Source organism: Hoplias malabaricus, chromosome 8 (assembly GCF_029633855.1).
Source record: "Hoplias malabaricus isolate fHopMal1 chromosome 8, fHopMal1.hap1, whole genome shotgun sequence".
Lineage (NCBI taxonomy): Eukaryota > Metazoa > Chordata > Actinopteri > Characiformes > Erythrinidae > Hoplias > Hoplias malabaricus.
Genome location: NC_089807.1, coordinates 36,230,418 through 36,240,987, shown reverse-complemented (window position 1 = coordinate 36,240,987; position 10,570 = coordinate 36,230,418). Strand labels below are relative to the sequence as shown.

The following is a 10,570-nucleotide window of genomic DNA, read 5'->3' as shown; positions in this document are numbered from 1 at the left end:
GGTGCTGGCTGTGGCGACTCTCTAATGTTCCAAAGTGTAAGTAAATGTGTCCACAAAGTTTTAGACATACATTTGTCTCAAAATATGACTTAACCAAGTTGGTGCATCCTTCTAACTGACTATAAAGGGTCTGATAAAGATATAACCGTTCCCCCAGTGCAACTGTCCTCCCTCCTGCACTGATGGATGCTCCTCTGTAGACAGCTCCATTTTGGGGCTCAGTGTCTCTTTCACTCGCAAAATCTTCTCCCAGGCTCTCCCTTACACTCTTTCTCTCTCTCTCTCCAACAGCCCCCCACAGACATTTCCTCTTATCTTTGTCTATTTCCTTTTCTCATATTGTTTCTCTCTGACATTCTCTCCATCTTCATTTTGTTTTGCTTTCTTCCTGTTTTTCCCTCATTTTATTCTTCCACACCCTCTCCTCTGTTTAGCTTCACTCGCTCTCTTTTCTCCCACTCTTGTCTGTCTCTACCCCTGTCCCCTCTACTCTCTTGCTCTCTCTATCTTTCTCTGTTAGGAGAAAGAGAACGAGACTATTGGAGGAAGGAGCAGCTGCTCTATCTGCCTGTGGTAGACTCCTGTGTCTAATGACAGAGCATGTTGGCATTTGGCACTGCTTTCTACACCATTTATTAACAGCAGTGGAACTCAATCAGACACTTCCTCACACTTTATTGATGACACACTGTCACTGATGGCACCACATGCCTATGAGACTCCACGTTTTCTTCCAACACATACTGTATACTCCCCTCTTCACCTGAGTACACATCAGAGCTGTGGACAATACAAGAAACAATATATGCAGTGTAGATTTATGCCATACATAATAAAGCAGGCTGTTATGCGTCGTGAAACAAGGGTACAGAGAAATAACTTTTCATCCAAATATAGACACTCCTTCTAATTAGTGAATTAAGCTACTTCATTGTAGACTATGTGATATCTTAAATGATCTTCATGGGAAATAACTGATTTACAGTGTAGAACGCTCCTCTGAAAGAGTTCCACATGAGCCTAAGGAAGCCATTATCCTATACCAGGTCTGGAGCGTTCCCAGAAACACTGGGCATATGGCAAAGACACACCCTGGAAGCCCACACCAAGCTCCTCACACAGAGTGACTCAAGGGTTAAACTCAAAACCCTAGACCCAGGATTGTTTTGGTATTATTTTTTAAAAACATTGATTCCAAACATTTGAACTGTTGTGTGTGATGGGAATATCAGTGTAAAAGAGGTTTTTATTGGTGAGATCAATGCACAACACATAACTTAAAAACAAACCCCAAAGTTAGGATGCTGTGCAAAATGTAAACAAGGACAGAATGCCATGATCTGCCAGGAATTAAACCCTATGTATGAGTTAAAACAGTAAAAAGACAAAAGTAAAAATGAGAATGAGAAATGAGAATTGTTATTGATTTTTTGAAAAATGCATGTTTTGAATCTGATGCCAGCAACACAAAATTTGGAATGGGGCAACAAAAATATATAGTGGTGTAATGCTACCAAAAAAAAACAAAAACATTTTTATTGGCAACATGTCAGACTGGGTTTAAAAAGAGCGTCTCAGAGAGGCTGGGTCTTTCAGAAATAATGTACACCACAATGTAAAATTTAAAAATTAAAATAAGAGTAAAGAACTTGGGGATTTCTTCATCTACAGTACATAATACCATTAAAAATCTCTAAATTAATGGAATAAGGCCCAAAATCAACAGGATGTGCTCTTCAGGCCCCTTAGGTGGCACAGAATTAAAACAGAAACAATTATGTAGTGGAAATCACTGCATAGACTCAGAAACAATTCTGAAAACCATTGTCAAAATACAGTTGTCCAATACTCCATAAATGCAAGTTAAAACTTAAGTAAACCCTTCTGTAAAGAAGACACCATACAAACAAGATCACAAAAACACCACTACATTCTTTGTGCCTGAGCTCAGTTAATATGAACTTAAGAAAAGTGTCCTATTTTCAGACAAATCAAAATATGAATATTTTTATGGAAATCATGGATGTTGCAACCACTGAACTAAAGAGAAGAGGGACCATCATGTTTGTTATAAGCGAACAGTTCAAAAGCCAGCATCCATCATGGTATATGGGTGCATTAATGCACATGGCATTGACAACTTGAACATATCTGAAGGCACCGCTAATGCTCAATGATATATACAGGTTTTGGAGCAACATGCTTCCATTTCTTGAAGGCCTTGTGTATTTTAGCAAGACAAGGCCAATTCAGATTCAGCATGGATATATAGAAAAAGAGTCCTGATGCTGAACTAACCCAAACCCATTATAAAACATTTGGGACATTATGAAATGAAAAATACCATAATGGAGACCCCCAGGTGAAAACCAACAAGCTAAATTGGGAACATTTCTGTTTCAAAATTACAGTAATTGGTCTCTTCAGTTCCTAAATGTTAAACATATTAAAAGAAAAAGTGATACAACCCACTTTTTGAAAAGTGTAGCTGGTAATTTCAAAATTTCAAAATGGCAATGTATTTTTCAAAAATGAATAACATTTCTCAGTTTCAACAAAAGAAATCCTGCCTTTGTAATATTTTGATTAATTACAGTGTTTAAACGATTTGCACATCATCACATTCTGTTCTTATTTACATTTTACACAGCATCCCATCTTTTCTTAAAATAGGGGTTTAATATATTTTATTAGAAATTAACAGGTGGTGATATCACACACAATCTGTTCTTGATTTTGGTCTTTGTGGAGAAGCAGGATAAGTGGTGGAGGATTTGATTTAGATCCTGAATTTTCTCCATATCCTGAGTAGATGCCTGAAACAGAGAAATACAAATGTTAATGTTTCTGTCCATATTTCTACTGTGAGAAGACAACTCAACTCTGTGGGTCTCCTAAGATTCTACGGTTGTGTCGTTCTGTCGTTAAATGAGAATAGGAAACAGATACAACAGAAGAGCACTTGAAATCGTGACATACACAGTGTGCCATTATCAAACTGTGGAATACAGAAAAGTTAATGTTGTCTGTAAAAGTAACACTACAATGTTATTTAAATGGTGCCTGAACTCAGAGAAAAATCTCTCATGTATTCTCCAATGTTTATTGAAAAAACTCAAGGTCAAGAGAAAAATCACTGTTCACAATTATTATGCAAAACAATACACAATGTCAAATATATGTAGAAATTCAACCTGATTTGCACTGATTTTCACACAAATGACATAAAAATAAGACCTTTCAATCAGGCAATTTGCTTATGTAGGATCCTTTCCTTTCAATAACAGTCAAAAGTCTGTTATCGACGGAACTGGTGAGTTTTTATTGTGTCTCTGCTGATGCTATTTGCAGCATCAGTGATTGCCATCCAGAGATCATTTTTTGGACTGGTACTCGCATTCAAAAGAATAAACTTGCTGCTTCAGAATTGCCCAGAAATTTTCAAAAGAGTTTAAGTCAGCTGAGGAAGCAGGCCACTGCACAATCTGGTCATCAGCAAACCCCTTTTTCTTTAACCATTCACAGGTATAGTGGGAAGCATGAGAGGGAGCATTGTCATGCATGAACATGAGTGTTTTCCTTATTCTTGCATCACGACCTTTCTACCAGGGCAAGAACTGCTGCTCCAAGAAGGTGCGGTATCCCTCTGAGTTCATTTTTACTCCATCTTGCACACAAAAAGAGCCAATAAATTACATCCCAGAACATGATGAGTCACATTGGAGCAGAATGGCCTTTCACAATCCAGCCACTAGCCCATCTATCTGGTCAATCTAACGTTGCACGACACTCGTCGGTAAAGATAGCTCTAGAGATGTTAGTCTTCATGTATTTTTTAGCACATTGTATCCTCATTTCTTCATGTTTTTTGTTTCATTTTGGACACTTTTGCTGTATCATTTAAAACTTTACAGCGAGTCGTTTCCTTTATTTGTCCCAATCCACAGGCTTCAAACATTTTCTCACTTGTTTACATAGGTGCGTTTGCATCTTGCCTTTTGATTTTTCTGAGATCCCGAGTTTCCGAAACTTGTGTTCTACACTTTCCACCTCCTTGACTCTCCTGCAGAAACCTCTTTACTGTGTGATGATCACACTGAATTAATTGGATATTTCCAGTGTTGAGGTCTTTTCTAATACAGCTTTCACTATCTTCTTTTTTTTCCTCTGCTGTAAGATCTCTGTTTTTGCCCATTTCTAAACTGTGCTTAATAATTATGATCACTAAACTATGAACACCCAAACAAAAAAGACTTTGACCGACTAAAACAGCAAAGAGAAGTTAAGTAACATTTAATATACTAATTAGGGTCCAATTAGGGATTGATTTAGAGCAACTGTGCTAATTAATAAAAGGATCTATTGACATGTAGCCAATTGACATGTATTATGGATGCATAATAATTCTGAACATACTGTAATCTATTGGTGTTCTAAGAAAAAGATGCTGCTATCCCAGAACTTAGACAACATGTCTGAATTTGGCAGTAATTACTCAGATCATGAAACGTAAAAATGCAACTAAGACTGAACTAAAACATGTGGAAAATATCCTGCAGATTTCTTGGAAAAACTGAATGTACGTCCTATGAAAAGAAGCATTAATAAAGGTACAAAGGATAATGAAGCGTGGAAAAATAAAATACTGAACAGGTTGATATTATTTTCAAATGATGAGGCTTCTGTGTAAGATTCTGTTAAATACATGTTTTTCCAGCCATGAAAAGGAACAACTCAATACAAACATGGTCTCTGAGTTTTGTACAGTTTTGTATATCATTTGTGGATTTTTTTGGAGTGAAGAATTTCAGTTTAAGTTTGAGTTTGAGAAACCCTGGAGGTTTAAACTTACGGTTAGAAAACTACACTTATATAGAAGGAGCTGTTTATGAGAACCAGACAGCAGCTGTTTCACATAGCCGTCCCCTGAAGTTAATAATGCTGTAAATAAATAAGAGAGCTCCGAATAATTCAGAGTACGTTATGGTTATCCTATTGATTGAGCCGTGCGGGCAAGCTGATGCAAACTTATTGCCCTTATAAATCTTTAATTCCCTAACCTTGTGGTACAGTACATACATACGGTGGTGTTTTGAAATATTGAATTTTATCTTTTCTACCAAGGACAGAACACTAAAGCCAGGCACAGATATGTCATATCATCATGTCTCTATGGCATTTTCCATTACAGACAAAGGCTAATGACATTAACAGTCATTGGAAAAACAACATTCGATTTTTCATTTACAATTGTTGAAAATTTAATGACAAAGGTCAGGAGTGTTTTCTCGTTTATTGGGTTATCTGTGAATGCTATAAAAGCTCTCATGATGCCAATTAAATGACACAAGCTAACAAAAGCTACTGATTCATGTCAAGTTTATGGTATGCTATTGTGTGTCATTTTGTATGCACAGCCCTTTCAGCTAATATTTATGGCACATCTGTGTTATTACATCTGATCTGTGTAGATTTTCCCAGCACAGAGGGAATGCTCAGGTAATGCATTAATATCAATGGCCTTAGTGAGTAAACATTTTTTTAGGGGTTAAATATTGTCTAGACAGTGGTGATTCATCTACATTCATTTTAAATACTTAGAATTGTTAGTAATAAATAAAATCGTATTAAAATGTTAAATATATTAGTGGTAAAATAAGAATTACTACTTATTTTACAATATTCCATAGAGTATGTACTCAGTATAGTCTCAGGTTTTTTATTAGAAAACAATATAGTCATAAAAAGAAATGCTGTGTAAATCGTGTGTATTCAGTATGTTTTTTAGATGTTTAGGATTCTTCACACTGGGACAATATTAGTCCAGAATTTGTTGGTTCTTTATAAAAATACACAATGACACAGTGAGCCTTTGTTAAAATTCATTCTGAAATGAATCAGAACTATTAAAATAGAGTCAAATCAAAACCTCATACTGACATTTTAAGGGCTGTGAATCAGGGAATTCCAAAAACAAATTAGAGATTTACATCCCAAATACTATATATATATATAATTTATTTTTTATTTTTGGCTACATTTTTAATTGCAGTGTAGATGAGTTGATGTGTTGATCTGTATAAAGTGGTGTAGAGTGTGTCATTGTGCATGTCTCCACTGACCTGCTGCAGAAGCTCTGAGAGCTGGTCAGGAAAGGGCCAGCCTCCAGGGCTATCATCTGCTCTCGTCTGCTGAAAAGGACAAAGAGGACATCATTCTCCTCTGGGTGCTGCCACGGGGCCCTAATAACACACAGCCGTTTCATCCTCATCCACTGCTTGTTAATGGTTTACCAGTGTATAAAAAAACAGGATGTTCACTAAGGGCAAAATAATGTCTCACGGCAAACACAAACAATTTTATTACTGTTGTCTTTAAAAAAATCACAAATAAATAAATAAACAAAGTAAAATAATATAAAATGTAAAAAATAAATCAAATAAATAAATAAATAAACAATGTCATACGACATACACTATATATCCAAAGGTTAATGGACACCGTTCAGTTATGCATGCAGTTTACAAAATCTCCATTGAATTGAATGGAATGAAATGAGAATATTTGCAGCAGCTGCACATGAGCCTAAGCTCACCATGACCAATGCAAAGCGTAGGATAGAGGGCTAAAAGCCTCTCAGAGATTTGCTGCGGAGCAGTAAAACTGTCCTTTGGCATGACGCAGCTTCATTCAGTACCACTGGGATGAGCTGGAGTGGTATTGGTAACAGAACTAACCATCCAACATCAGCTCCTGACATGGCTAATGCTCTAGTGGCTCAGTGCCATCAAATCTTCACCAAAATGCTCCAACATTCATTCATTCATTATCTGTAAACGCTTATCCAATTCAGAGCCTACCTGGAATCATTGGGCGCAAGGCAGGAATACACCCTGGAGGGGGCGCCAGTCCTTTACAGGGCGACACACACTCACGGAAAATTTTGAGTCACCAATCCACCTACCAACGAGTGTTTTTGGACTGTGGGAGGAAACCGGAGCACCTGGAGGAAACCCACACGGACACAGGGAGAACACACCACACTCCTCACAGTCAGTCACCCGGAGCGGGACTCGAACCCACAACCTCCACCCCCCTGGAGCTGTGTGACTGCGACTCTAACCTGCTGCGCCACCGTGTCTCCCAAATGCTCCAACAACTACTGTAAAACCTTCCCAAGAGGAGCAATGGTTGTTGTGCAGCAAAGACAGACCAAAAACTAATCTTAATTTTCAGGAGAAATGTTGGATAAATAAATGTCAACCAACATTTGGCTATATTGTGTATATCACATTGTAAGAAATGATAGTTGCTGCCATCTTGAAACCTAATTGTCTATTTACGTCCACGCATACTGCTTCAGAAACCAGAAACACAAGTCTGAAATACTCGGCAACTTGAAAAGATTTGAAGCAAGTGTGTGATGATACACGCTTGCAGTTTGCACAGTGCTAATGTGGGCTATAAGCTTCCATTACTTAGCTACATTAGCCAGTGTAGAACTAATGAAGCACCAAACACATCTTGGCTGATCATCTACGTTCAAGGTAAATTGTGAAATAGTGTAAATTGGATTTTGGGGCGAACCACTGATGTGAAACTCTTCGAGCTGAACTGGTTGACACGCTTCATTAAGCGAGGGTATCGTATGCTGTTCTGATTGAAACCTGGAGTTTTTCTTAAAAATGGCTGACTGCTAAAGAGTGTCTGGCAAGTGTTTAGCCAACACACAGAAGCATTCTGGTGCTAACGCTAAGCACTGCTTTGCTTTCTCCAAGTGTGCCTCTCTCTCTCTCTCTCTGTCTGTTTTCACAGCAACTGGCAAAAGGACATAGGTATTCTGCTCAATGTGCAATCATCGTCTGTGCCATGCATTGATATTTTGCCAGGCTCATCCCTAAATGGCAGGATAACGAATCCGTGGAAGCGAGAGTGCGTTTACAGAATTCAGACTGGTGGGGGGAAAACAAGAGGAACAAAAACAATGGCAAACAAAGCAATTTCATGGATAAACTGCTCATGTGTGAAGGCCTCAATGAGCTTTCTTATTACAGTATAATAATCTGCCTTTACTTCTGAGTAAAAAGGTTTGCTTTTCCAAAAACAAAACTTTTCTAGTTTTTCGTAAGGAATGAATAAAGGCGTTCACACATCCTGGGCAGAAACACACATTTCACACAGCGTTGACATTAACCTTCAAGAAAGTGCTGTTAACTTGACATGCTTCAGTCAGGGTCTCCAGTGCCGCAATTATCTTTGGTTTCCAGAACAAATCCCTCAGCCCACTTGGGTGAGTGTGCTGTGTTACCATTGTGTCAATAAAGGGGATAGAGCCAGTGCTGCACTGCAAGCAGATGGTGTCACTGTATCACTGTCAGACTTTTGAATTCTCAGTCAGGTTGCATTAATTGACTCTTCAATCATAGTGCACTCTCGTCTGTGTTTGGTGGATCAGCGAGGACTGAATAAGGGCTTTTTTGTGAAGTGAACACTATGATCCTTATTGTTTAAGGCTCTTCATAGAAACAGATCATAAAGACAAGTGTACAGGGAATTATCCATTAACAATGCAGATAAACTGGATGAAAGCTTGTAGAAATGTGATGAGCGCAAGCCTCCTGGCAAGGTTTTGGTATGACAAAAAAAAAAAGAATATGAGTCATATTGGCCATCTCCAAAAAGGCTCCGGTCAAGATATTTTGACCATGAACCCTCATAGAATGAAGCGACTAAAGCATCCGGTGATTAAAGCTGCTGCGGCTGAAGGTTTGGACTGAAAGCTGAGTCACTGCTGGTCTGTATTCTCGAGCTGAGTGTAAACAGAGCTGCTCCTTTCCCATCCCTTCACCCTCCATTTGCACACATGCGCTAAGCGCTCCGGGCGTGTGGCCCCTGGCGCGAGGGCCACATGCTCGCTGTGAGGACGCTGCAGAGATGAGCTTCTGGCAAACACCACGTGAATGACAGAGGCATCCGTTTTTACTCCTGCAATACTAATCATCTGAATCCACAACCCTGAATAAACAGATGCTAAGCAAACATGGCCTGCAGGACTGGGCTCCACTCTCAGAGCGGATAAAGAAAAGCAGAGAGAGCCTTCAGGAGGATGAGTCTCACTTTTAAAATGACACAGAGAGAGGCATGATTCACAAGTCCTAAGCCACAGGAGGAGCATCTGTGCACTGGAACTGTGGAGGAAAATGTTGCCCCATGAAAAAACAGCAATGATGCTAATTGAGTTTCACTGATAGTTCTTAAATATATAAAAAGATACAGATGTAGATTAAAGCCCTACCAGAGCCAGGGTAATATGAATCTGCAATGTGTGTAAATTGTACAGATTGTAGAGCACAGTGGACAACACAGCTGCACTCCATGTGGCAGACCAGGGTTCCATTCCCAATTTCGGCAAGCACAACCAAGCGGTTGTCAAATGGGAACTCTGGAAAATCCAGCAAGGATTCACTGCGAGTTCTCCGGAAAATTGCCTGCTCAATTCACACATGGACATTCCCCAGAAACTGTGCTAGGGGCCTTGCAGAATAAAGTCTGGGTAACGTCTGCAAAACATCTCCCTCTGGTTAGAGTGCCTGCCTAATTTTATAGGTCTAAATATATTTTTACAGTCTGAGAGCAATAAATCTGGAGTAACTGGCTGTAACACATTTTATAGACATTGTTTTGCACCGTATTGAAGCATCTCCCCAATTATAAGTGAGATTCATTGTGTCTATTTGCCCATGCCTGCATATTCCCCATCTCTAATTTTGCTATTCAAAGTGGTGCCCAAAGCCCCCTGTATACCTTTAGCATGGCCTTTGGCAAAGTCCACATCAATGCAGATTATCCCGTGCTTCCTGATCCAAAACTCCTAGCGACGCAGGATCCATTCTAATAGCCTAAGGAAATGTTTACAGCTGCCTCACCGTCACGGCGGATCAGGAAGATATTCTGAATAAAAATGCATTGCTTTATTAATTTACCTTGTCACTGACTGGCATTATCCTTCTGATCTACACTGAGCCAATGTAGATAAGCAAATCACGTAATTAAAAACGGCAGTGTGCTCAATAACATTTTGACAAGTATCACACCCATGCATTGCCGACTTGTCCCAAATGAACACCTTTAATCCTAGTTCTCTTGAGGTCTTGTCGAATAGATCTTCACACCGCTAAAGCCAATAAAGTGATGATTTAGGAAGGGCATAGGGAACCATTTTGAGACCTAGGCTTCTGCAACTGTTGTTAAATACTGATGTGAACGTGACACGATGTTTCTATCCCATATTGGGAATAAATAAACGAATGAATGAATGAATAAATAAACAAATAATTTGTAAAGTTATGATTGCCAGAATTTCACCATAAATTATATGGCAGCAATGTATTCAATCGGGCATTGATGTTTAATTTTTGTTTTTTTATTAAAGAATTGTATTTACAATATAATACCAAACATGCAGACACACACACACATGCACAAAATAATCACCCCAATACAACCCTAAAAGAAAAAGTCCCACAGAAAAAGAAAAGCTCTGTATTAATCCTGAAAATCACAGAAAACA

The 10,570-nt window shown here is 38.7% G+C and overlaps 1 protein-coding gene across 3 annotated transcripts in view; it reads right to left on the bottom strand.

Moving 5' to 3' along the window:
- Positions 1–610: 610 nt before the first annotated feature.
- khdrbs2 (KH domain containing, RNA binding, signal transduction associated 2) overlaps positions 611–10,570 on the bottom strand; it is a 142,218-nt gene continuing 132,258 nt past the window's right edge. For all 3 annotated transcript variants that reach the window (XM_066680006.1, XM_066680003.1, XM_066680004.1), the window contains exons 12-13: positions 6,123–6,191; positions 611–2,816 (exon numbers count right to left, since the gene is read on the bottom strand). The gene's annotated coding sequence lies outside the window, so the exon portion shown is untranslated. The remainder of the gene's footprint in view (positions 2,817–6,122; positions 6,192–10,570) is intronic.